Source organism: Rhinoderma darwinii, chromosome 2 (genome assembly GCF_050947455.1).
Source record: "Rhinoderma darwinii isolate aRhiDar2 chromosome 2, aRhiDar2.hap1, whole genome shotgun sequence".
Classification (NCBI taxonomy): Eukaryota; Metazoa; Chordata; class Amphibia; order Anura; family Rhinodermatidae; genus Rhinoderma; species Rhinoderma darwinii.
Genome location: NC_134688.1, coordinates 56,925,622 through 56,937,407, shown reverse-complemented (window position 1 = coordinate 56,937,407; position 11,786 = coordinate 56,925,622). Strand labels below are relative to the sequence as shown.

Here is an 11,786-nt window from a genome sequence, read left to right as displayed (position 1 = left end):
GGAGAAGAATCTCAACCACCCATAAACGTAATTAGAGATAAAGACTCTAACAATACATAATAAACCGGAGAACCAGAGTCCATATATATCCACATATAAAAGAATTTTTTCGGGTTCGGTTTCTTCTGCGGCCTCTAATGATGAGTTTGTAAGGGGCGGACGTAATGGAGACACATCCCAGAATCCTCAAGAGATAGCCTTCCCTAGACGGAATAGGGAGAGACAAGCCACGAAACGGAAAACGCCATCTATATTCCAAGGCGGGAAGAAATACAAGAACAGTCTAGAGGTAATCAACTTGTCTTCGCATGTCCTCTCTGACACACAGCATTTCGTCTTAAGTAAGGGATTAACCTTCTCCCCAAGTAACCCCTTTGACTTCTTCACAGCACTAAAAGATTTACATCTATTCGCACGTAAACTGATTCTAAAAAAACTACACAGCAGGGGTGAAAGAGATCTGGGACTAAATAGCGATGTGGAACGTGAAGCATTACTGGCCCTTGAGGACTTATTACTTGAACAAAACCCAGAACAAGGTACGTTTCCACGATCTATACTACCACGTTCAACGAGATTTCCCCCTTTGGCGATCTGTCCACAGGTGGAGATCTTCACTAAATTGGTAATAAGTGACTTTAAACTCATTTCAACCAATAGACACTACGATAATCTAACAATCTCCCAACGGACTGCCTTGAAGGAGTTACAGGCATATGACGATGTCGTATACAAGGCAGCGGATAAAGGGGGAAATATTGTTATCTGGCCCGTTACACTGTATGAAAAAGAGGTCTTTAGGCAGCTTAGGGATAAACAGACATACTCTAAGTTGACATACAACCCAGTAGGGACTTTTTCCTCTGAATTAGGACAGATCTTGAATCTGGCTTTTGAAAAGGGAATAATCTCTAAAAAAATTCTTGAAGGTCTAACTGTGACTTACCCCAAAATCCCGACTTTCTACTTGCTGCCGAAGGTTCACAAAAATCTGACAAATCCGCCCGGAAGACCGATTGTGTCGGGAATTGGGGGCCTTTGCGAACCAATCTGTAAGTTCATCGACTATTATTTGAAACCGTTGGTCGAATGCCTACCCTCATATGTAAGGGACACCACAGACGTACTTACCCACCTGGACGGGATCACTTTAGAATCGAACATGATCCTGGTGACGGCGGATGTGGAGTCCCTATACACTTCCATTAGACACGAGGATGGAATTGAAGCTGTCCGCCTCTTCCTGGGGATGAGCAACTGGGACAGCCAAACTTGTGACTTGATTGTGGATTTATTAAGGTACATCCTGACTCACAATCTTTTTGTGTTTAGGGATGTATTTTACTTACGGAAACAAGGCACTGCCATGGGGGCGGCGTGCGCCCCGTCATATGCTAACCTGTTTCTCGGTGCCTGGGAGAGGCAGGTTTTGCATGGTGGCGGGGCCCACGCCGTGGACCATGTGCAGTGCTGGCTGCGGTATATTGACGATATACTTTTCATCTGGCAGGGGACGGAGGAAATGCTTCTCGGCTTCATGCAGGAACTGAATGTCAATGACCGCAACATTAAACTGACATATGTGGCTAATGCACGCCAAGCCAACTTCCTGGACATATCCATCGAGGCAGATACCCATGGGACACTGCAGATGGATGTGTTCAGAAAGGAGACATCCACTAATTCTTTATTACATGCCACATCGGCACATGTGCATTCCACTTTTAAGGCTGTCCCGGTTGGTCAGTTCCTTAGGATGAGGCGGATTTGCTCTTCAGATGCCAGCTTTGAGAGGCAAGCTAGGGACTTAAAATCACGCTTCCAGGAAAGAGGGTATAGTAATAGATGTATCAAGAACGGTTATAGACGGGCCAAAAATATTGACAGGATGACACTTTTACACCCTGTTAAGACTGGGACTAAGGACAAGAACGTGGTTAGATTTATCTCAACCTTCAATAACCAATGGGAAACAATGCGGTCAATACTGAAGAAACATTGGCCGGTTCTGCAGACTGAACACGTCTTCTCGACCTCACTGCCAAAAAATCCCCAGATGACGGCTAGGAGGTCTAAAAACCTTAAAGACATCCTCATCAAAAGTCACTATGTGCCCAAACAAATACACCCTTTCTCAACCAGAGGCCCTATCCAGGGCTGTTATCCATGCGGTGACTGTGTGGCCTGTGTCAATGTAGTTAGATCGACCACGTTTACATCTACAGGTGGCGAACGAACTTATAAGATTCTGGACTACATATCATGTAATACTAGCTACGTGGTTTACTATGCCACATGTGGTTGTTCTAAAGTATATGTGGGCCTGACCACCAGACAATTGAAAATCCGCATCAGAGAACACGTTAGGGACATAATAGCGGCAAGGGAAATTGAGGACCTAGCATCACTTAAAACCATCCCCAAACACTTTAAACTTTGGCATGGGGGAGACCCTAAGAGTTTTAAGGTTAGGGGGATTGACCGGGTACACTGTGGTGTCAGAGGTGGAGATGCGAAGACAATGTTGGCCCAAAAAGAGTGTAGATGGATCTCAGTTCTGAACACCATGACGCCTATAGGTTTAAATGAAAACTTGAGCTTTGCAGCCTTCCTGTGATATTTTCTACCGGTTTTTATTCTTTTAACTTTTTAATGTGATATTAAAGTGCTTTCTGTTCTGTTCTAGATTGTGCCTAGACCTGAATATCTATTAGAGTTTGGTATCTCTGTCCTATATACATGCCACCCACGTGAAGTCCAGGATGAATCATGAATGGAAGAAGCTTTTACTCCATCTTTACTCTCCTTAAAATATTTTTTACTATATATCTTTTATCATTAATGTAATTTATTATAACCTATATGCATATATGTACCTATACTATTTAGTTGTAGTGATGACACTATTGTGGTTTTTTGTTGTTGTTCACATTATTTTATTTTACCTTTCACTTTTTATTATGTATTTTTATTTATGCATTTATCCCTATATGTGCTCTAATATGCACTCGTACATCTTTATTGTATATTTTGTATTGTTTTATTTACTGGTCGTCTCTTATATAACGTAAATTGAGTTTTATGGTCTTATCATTTGATTGACGAAATTGATGACTACACTTTATCTAATATTCACTGTATTTAATAAAAATTATTTTATATTTATTTTTATATTATTCAATGTATATGCATTCACAATATATATTCAATTATTTATCTGTTTTATCAATTAGATATAATAATATCTCTTTATTAGATTTGAATACATTCAATAAGATTTATATCTTGACTTTACTCACAATACACAATGTTTTGAGACTTAGTTACTTTCTTTATTTCTCACTTTATCCACTAGATGGCACCATTTCAGACCGATTATAAGAGGGAGTAATGGTGTGTATATAATAGATTTATGAAGATAGCTGTAGTTGGGGGAGTTTCTTTCTATCCATCACCTTTCATATATATATTTACTTATTGCCCTGCTAGGGCCATCGGGACAGAATAAACAGATGGGACGCCGATTTCTAACCGTGGGATGTCTTTCTGGTTCTGTGCCTGCGCTGTCTCCCTGGTGACGCGTCCCGGGATTCGCGCATGCGCAGTAGGATAATGACATTCATCGGCAGTATATCTTTGCGTGTCATCTCTGGGCGTCACCACTGTCAGTCAGGCGCCGCTTATACCGGCGCCTGATTGGCTTAGAATGATTAAAGGACAGTGTAGACCATTACTTAAACTAGGCACAATCACAATACCGGCACCCCTTGAGAAAGCTATAAGCGAAACGCGCGTCGGGGCGCACTTCCATACCCTGGGTCACACAACTCTCCTTGAAATATGGGTAAGTGCATTTACCGGATCAATAGGGACACTTGCTATTTTTTCTAGGAACACTAGTTTCCCTAGGCAAACGGTCTAACGGTCTGGTCTGCTGTACTTCTTGCATCTGCATCTCACTTTTTATTGATGTACCCTGTGTAGGAGCTAAATTTGATTATCAACATAAACTGTATACTTTTGATGTGATTTAAAATTCTGTTTTATGTTGATACTTGTGACTTAGTCAAGGACTTATTTTTAGATTCTCTGCTTTTTGTAATTGTGTGTATTTATTAATAAAGATGTGAAAAAATTCTTTTATATGTGGATATATATGGACTCTGGTTCTCCGGTTTATTATTTTAGTAGACAACAATGTCCCCTGTACTAGCACCATGCTACCATAGTAGTGAGCGCAACAATATCCGTAATTTTTGTCCGCCTGAATGCCCTACATACTCACCGATGCATGACCATCTACGTCACGAGTGATCTCTAGTCTCACTGGTTCTGCGAAGGCGACGAGAGGACGTCATCTCGTCACCTTCGCAGAACCCATGAGACTAGAGACCACACCTGTAGAGGACGGCGCTGCAACGGTGAGTATGTGTCATTGCGCCGCCGAATACCATCAAGGGAGCCAATAGTTCCCTTGGCTCTTGAATCCCCAAATCACAGAACCGTTTTTAACGGCTGTTACATATATTGACGGCCGTTAAAAATTGATCCATTGACTTCTATGGGGGCCGTCTGGCCGTGAAAGCGGCCAAAAATAGGACATGTTCTATTTTTTGACGGCCAATATTCACGGGTGGTTAAAAAAAGGCCGTGTGAATATACCCATAGAACATCATTGTTCTGAAATAAACAATCCCTTATCTTGACTTTTTCAATGGCTTTTGTTGTGTGATATCACGCTGCAACAAATGATATTTTATTTCACATATAGCGAAAAGTAGTAATCCAAAAATAGGTTTGTAACGTTTCGGTCTATACATTCAACCTTCTTTAGACACGGATATGCGGCGCTTGTGACCTCGGTCGCTGTTGGGTAATGGCGCCATTATTTTTGGATTACTACTTTTCGCTATATGTGAAATCAAATATCACTTATTGCATAATACCTTGGAGCGCTGAGTTCCAATTTTTTACACATTGGCGTGGAAGCCTACTCACGCACACTTGAAACACGGAGTGCTGCGGGATCAAGAAAGTATCACGCTGCAACAAGTTATCAGAGTCAAGTTAAAGATGGCTACATCTGTATTACAGTATAAAATCCATCTAGTAACAGATTACACGTTTCATACATTACATGTTCTTAGTCGTAGCCCCTATAACCACACATGTATCTTTCTTCCATGTTTATAAACAGCAGTCCCATGTAACGCCTATATCCAGTGTATGCACAGACAGTCTATCCAGGCAGTAGGAGATAATTAGATGATGTAACAGATACTGCAGCCGCTTATGATGTCACTGATGATGTCATAGACAGTACTAGCCGTTAGGTTCTATGTGCAGCTGGATTACATATTTTTTACAATTTCTGCCAATGACGTCTGGACCGGGACTGTGATTGACTGTGTGATTGACAGGTAAGTTGCAGCATTTTATCATTAATTCTACATGTTACTGGACACATGAAATATATACGCTCTAGAATTCTCATATAAGGCCAGATTCACACTGGACATTACTGCAGAAATTTCTAACCACACCAACACCTCACCACAACTATATGATTGTAGAAGGATTTTTTTCTGGTGATTGTCGGGGGTTGTTTTTTTTTTTTAGACAAACAGTTCAAGTTCCAGTAAAATGTTTCTATTAATGCAAGTAACAACTGAACATTTTACATTCAGATTTCAAGGTTTCATATTTTCTCATTAAAGTTACAACTCAGAGTATGTTCACATGGCCTATTTTCATGGCCATAAACGCCCCGAAAAACATCTAAAACTACAGAGGCTGAACGCCTCCAAACATCTGCACTTTGATTTCAATGGGAAAAACGGGGGTTTGTTCCGATGAGGCGTTTTTTACGTGGCCGTTTAAAAAAAACTGTAGAAGGATTTTTTTCTGGTGATTGTCAGGAGTTGGGGTTGTTTTTTTCTTAGACAAACAGTTCAAGTTCCAGTAAAATGTTTCTATTAATGCAAGTAACAACTGAACATTTTACATTCAGATTTCAATATTTCATATTTTCTCATTAAAGTTACAACTCAGTACATCAGAGTATGTTCACACAGCCTATTTTCAGCCGTTTTCCTGGCCGTAAACACCCCGAAAAACAGCCGAAAATACGGAGGCTAGACGCCTCCAAACATCTGCCCATTGATTTCAATGGGAAAAACTGTTTTTTTTTCCGATGGTGCATTTTACGTGGGCGTTTGATAAAGCGGCGCATAAAAAACACCCTGTAAAAAGAAGTGCATTTCACTCCTTCGGCCGTTTTTGGAGCCGTTTTTCATTGTCTCAATAGAAAAACAGCTCCAAGAACGTTGGTAAAAACGCCTCAAAAAATGTTTGTGGTTTAAAAAATGGCAGAAAATCAGAGGCTGTTTTCCCTTGAAAAGAGCTCTGTATTTTAGAGACGTTTTTTAGTTAAGTGTGTGAACATACCCTTACCATTGTCTGAGAATTGCAGCTGTCAGTAATGTGGAATGTGACTTCTCAGTCGTTTTCAATATGATGTCTAATTTAATTTAATTAAATAGTCTTAAAAAGCTACCGTATATTATCCTAATAAGGCTCAGCAGTAGCCAGGGCCGGCCTTAGGGGTGTGCGACCTGTGCCATTACATAGGGCGCATCCCTCCAGCAGGTGGAACGGGGCGCTGCGCTGGCTCCCTTCCACTGCTTGTGTTTTAGAAGCGGCCGGGCAACTCAGGAGCTGCCTTTCCGCCTGGGTGCTTCTCTCACTGACATCGCGTTTCTAGCAGCGAAAATCGGGATTCCTCTAGGAGATGGGGGCATTGGGGATTGGCATTTGTAAATTGCCCACATTGTGACCCCCCCTAATGTCAGTCATGGACACCTGGGCCTGGGTGTGACTGCAACCTCTTCACCCCTATAGTTATGTTCCCTGGGTTTACACTAAGATTACAAAATGTTTTCAATGTCTGACTCGTCCTGTGATAGAAAATGAAAGGTGTGAAAGTAAATATATTATTATTCATTATGGATATGGGGTTATTTTATGTTTATTCCATTATGTATTTTACAGACATTTATGACATCTGAATATGTGGCACCAGTGACAGCCGACATGCTAGGACATACACTGTATATATGTAAGTATTATAGCAAATGACAACCTATAGAAATTCTATAATCTGATGTCATCCAGAATGTTCCTATAGAGACACATGACAAGACTGTGGGAACAAATTCCCCAATGTTGTTCATCCAGGGCCTGTCTTAGGGGTGTGCGACCTGTGCGGTTACACTGGGTGCATCACCTGTCACTAATGAATGGGGCGCCACTGGTCTTGATGTCTGGGGCACCCATTGCTTGAACACTCAATCCCACTCTTCATGTAAAAAAAGTAAAGGGCACTGCTCAGGATGCAGATACAATTCCTTGATAATGGATTACATTACAGTGTGGCAGACAATACTTGTCTGGCAGTGTTATTTGGGCACTGTATGATTGCAGTATTTGAGTACTATATTCTACGCCATAAAGCTGAATTCAGACGCTGCAGATTTGCTGCGCGGCAAAATTCACAAGTGTTACAGGTGAATAGTTACAGTCTCAAAAACTCATCCACATGTAGCAAAAGTAAACGCTGGGAATTTTGCTGCAGCTTTATATTATTATTATTATAGAAATGCTCCATAAAGAAGATATTATGGTATTAGTAATATATAAGGGACTTGTTATTTATGTAATTTCCTAATACACATTTGGCTTATGGAGGAGAACACAGCGCACACAGAGTGTCTACATTACCAGTACTGCAGTCTGTGCGCCACCATACAGGTCCGTCCACATGAAGTTGCTGTGTACATGAGCCCTAATGTACATTTCCTTCATTGTTGGGTGGTCTATACTGAGCACACGTCTGTCTGGAGAAATAAAACTACACAATTATTGTTTTTTCCAGAACACCTTAAGATCGGCTGCCTGCTGCCAGGGGGACTCTCTGAAGCAATATTTCATCTATGCAAGGTGCGTCTCTTATTAGTTACTATATGCAGTATCCACCAATACCCTCCACAGTTAGAATGACACTTTTTGTATGTCCTGGGTCAGAATGCCCCTTTTGTATGGCCCCACAGTAATGAAGCCCCCTTTTCTAAGCCCCGACTCAGTCCTTTTATCCCCCATATTAATAGTGCCCCCTTTGCTCCTATAAAATAAAAAATTATACTCACCTAATAGACGACCAACCGGGTCAGACATTTCGCTTCCTCCCTGCGCCGTTATTGTTTGTCCAATTTTTAGGGGTGTATGGAGCCCCAGAGCTGTGGGCCACCCCAAATCCCTGGACCCCAGCCGGTCATCCTATTTACCCCTTTGGTAATTTTACACTGGTTGGGGACTGGACTCTGTTCTAGATAGAAATGTTGCCATTGATTGAGATTTGTCCTAATACATTGTCTTTCTTTCTCCTAGAATTAATTCCTCATAAGAGTTAATGATAACCACACGTCCCAGGAGGGCAGATCAAAGATTAAGCAGAGCCCTCCACCTCACATCACATAACGGTCTACATTCAGTCGGATGTATTCAGTAGGAGAGTCCAAGGTCAGTGTATTTTATTAACTGCATCTCTAAATGATCACATAGTGTGTATTACTGGTCAATACTGAAGAGGGCACTACCACCATAGATGGCCTGGGCACCCTCAACTTACACTGCCGATCCGGCATTTAGGGCCCAAACCTATAATATAAAAAAATAGAAAGATACAATCCCTAGTTTATTGACTGGGTGATGTTATTTGGGCACTGTATGATTAAATTATTTGGACACTACATGGTGCATCATAAGGGGGAGGACGTCACAGATACTGCACATGTCACCAATAAACCTAAGGCCGGCCCTGGATGTGACACAATAGCTGCCACGTGACATGCCATCCACACGTATATGACCGCTGTGGCCTAGCAACTAAAGACAACAGAACCACCAGCGCAGGAGCCACAGGGAATTTAAAAAATGAGTAGGGACAATTTGTTATTTTTAGCCATATGCGGCTTAGACTAAGGTTTATGAAACTGTCAGAAAACCCCTTTAATAATTATTTTGTCTGTTGAATCCAGAAATCCAATTGACCATTTTCTACTCTCTCTACTCCAGTCCAAAAGACTCCACAAAAGACAAATTAGAAGTTTTCCATTAATCATAAGATTATATAGAAGAATAACAATAAGCTCCTGGTCCCTGATACAAAATCTATACCAGGGTCCTCCAACTATTATGTGCCATTATACTGCTGGTGTTATTTGTGTGGCAGAGGGGCATTGGACTCGCCCTGTGATAGAAAATGAAATGTGTGAAAGTAAATATATTATTATTCATTATAGATATGGGGTTATTTTATGTATGTGCATTAAACCCATTATGTATTTTACAGACATTTATAACATCTGAATATGTGGCACCAGTGACAGCCGACATGCTAGAAGATCCACTGTATATATGTAAGTATTATAGCAAATAACAACCTATAGAAATTCTATAATGTGATGTCATCCAGAATGTTCCTATAGAGACACATGACAAGACTGTGGGAACAATCTCCCTGATGTTTTCAATAGGCTGAACATATATTTGTTGATATGATGAACCATACTAAGCGCACGTCATAATATCTTCACAGTTTATACTTTTTGTTCCAGAATTTCTTGAGATCGGCTGCCTGCTGCCAGGGGGACTCTCTGAAGTAATATTTCATCTATATGCGGTATGTCCATCATTAGTTACTATATACAGTATCCACCAGTAGCTCTGTACATTGAAAAAGTAATGAGCGGGCAAAATGCCAAGAAAGGCGTAGCAGTGGGGAACCTTGGATAGTTGGTAGGAATAGGCATAATGTAAGTTAGGGGTATCTTTGTCCAAAATGCTGGCCACATGGCTCGGTTTGGAACTGAACGTAGGTGTAAGTTAATTGGGTGAGGGAGTGTAGGGGGATTTTAGACAGCTTTGGTCTGCCAAGAACATTTGCGATGTGTCAAGGCCTGGATGCAATAGACAAGGACTTAAGTGAGTTTCATTACACAGTCATAATCTGCAGGCATAGGTGATAATGGACACTGGCAGAATGTTTTTATATTTACAGCACTCAAGCGGAAAGCAATGGAAGGTGCCAGGATATTGTCACGTATAGAGCCCCCACAAGTCATGCAGCACAAGGACCTGGACTTGGGGTGTACTGGATTGTTTGGAGCAAATGGCATCAAGGAAGCAAGGCAGGTATCCTCAATGGTATCATTCTAGCAAAAATTTGAGGGAACATGGCACGATGATGGGCCAAGTGCCAGGGTCCTTGCGCAGGGATCCAGGGTCGATGAAGGCAGCAATATCCCAGTAGGGCCTCATAATCTCAACATGGGAGAGGGACACCTTGGGGTTGCCAAAATGTTTAGAACACGGGGTACTGGCACAATGTTTGGAATTACAGGAGCAGCGCATCTGGATGTAAAGAGAAGCAGAAGAAGGCAACAGTAGCTGGTTGAGTCTGATTCTGATCTGTCAGATGATAATAAGTGGTCTGATGTTGGGGATAGATGGGCTAATGGGCAAGACGTTTAAGATGCTGAAAAAAATGTTTACGCAGGATAAAGTAAAAAGGTAAAAGCGAGGAGGCGTGATACCGAAAGCCAATCCTTTACTGGAAAGAGGGGGTAAAGTTTGGGGCCAGGAAACATGTTTGTTGATTTCTACCTACACACACACTTGTCCCAGGAAATGTTGGGAAACATAAGGGAGGAAAGGCTTGTCTAGTTTTTGTGATGTCTATGGAAGATTTTGTTTAGTATTGCAGTGTTATGGTGGTGGAGCAGGACCCCCTTATTGATCAGGTGCCAATAAAAAGGGATGGTGCCTGTGAAGCAGGCTGGTAAGTATAAAAAAAAATACATCTGTCGCATCTAAAAGAGGCATCAGTAAACGATGAAATAGACAAGGAGTTGAGTGAGTTGCATCATTAAAGCAGAATCTGCAGGCACGGATGACAATGGATACTTGCAGAATGTTTTTTGTGCCTACAGGACTCAAGTGAGAAGCAGTGGAAAGGACCCGGATATCGCCACGGATAGGGCGTCCACGAGTCATGCAGCACAAGGAACTGGACTTCTGATGTAATTGACTGTTTGGAGGAGATGGCGTACATTTGCGAAGAATGTAGTTGGCTTTCGAAGCGCGTAAGCAGTCTTGTATCATCACTTCAACATGCCGTGTGGTTTATAAAATGTTTTTCTAATAAAGTCATCACATTGTCATGAGGATTGCTGGACCGTATTTTCTTCTGTTTACTGTATATTTATTGGACAGTGCTAACGCCATACAGCCCTCCCTGTAGAGAACGCCATACAGCCCTCCTGTAGAGAACGCCATACAGTCCCCCTGCAGAGAACGCTATACAGCCCCCCCCTGTAGAGAACGCCATACAGCCCCCCCTGTAGAGAACGCCATACAGCCCCCCTTGTAGGGAACGCCATACATCCCCCCCGTAGAGAACGCCATAGAGCCCACCCCCTGTAGGGAACGCCATACAGCCCCCCTGTAGGGAACGCCATACAGCCCCCCCTTTAGGGAACGCCATACAGCGTCCCCCCCCCCTGTAGAGAGTGCCATACAGCGTCCCCCCTCCCAAAAAAATGTGAACTACAGTGTGTCCTACAAAATACATGTATCCCCTATCCACAGAATAGGGGATAGATGTGTGATCGCTGGCAGCGAAAGCTGTTTCTATCCTCTCCTCAGGGTCCCCGGCAGTCACTGACAGC

The 11,786-nt window shown here is 42.1% G+C and overlaps 1 long non-coding RNA gene across 1 annotated transcript; it reads left to right on the top strand.

The window, feature by feature from the left end:
* Window positions 1-8,449: 8,449 nt before the first annotated feature.
* Window positions 8,450-10,139, top strand: LOC142740569 (uncharacterized). The gene is made up of 3 exons (XR_012880787.1): window positions 8,450-8,577; window positions 9,410-9,476; window positions 9,675-10,139. It is a non-coding gene; the product is annotated as an uncharacterized LOC142740569 (long non-coding RNA).
* Window positions 10,140-11,786: the final 1,647 nt, after the last annotated feature.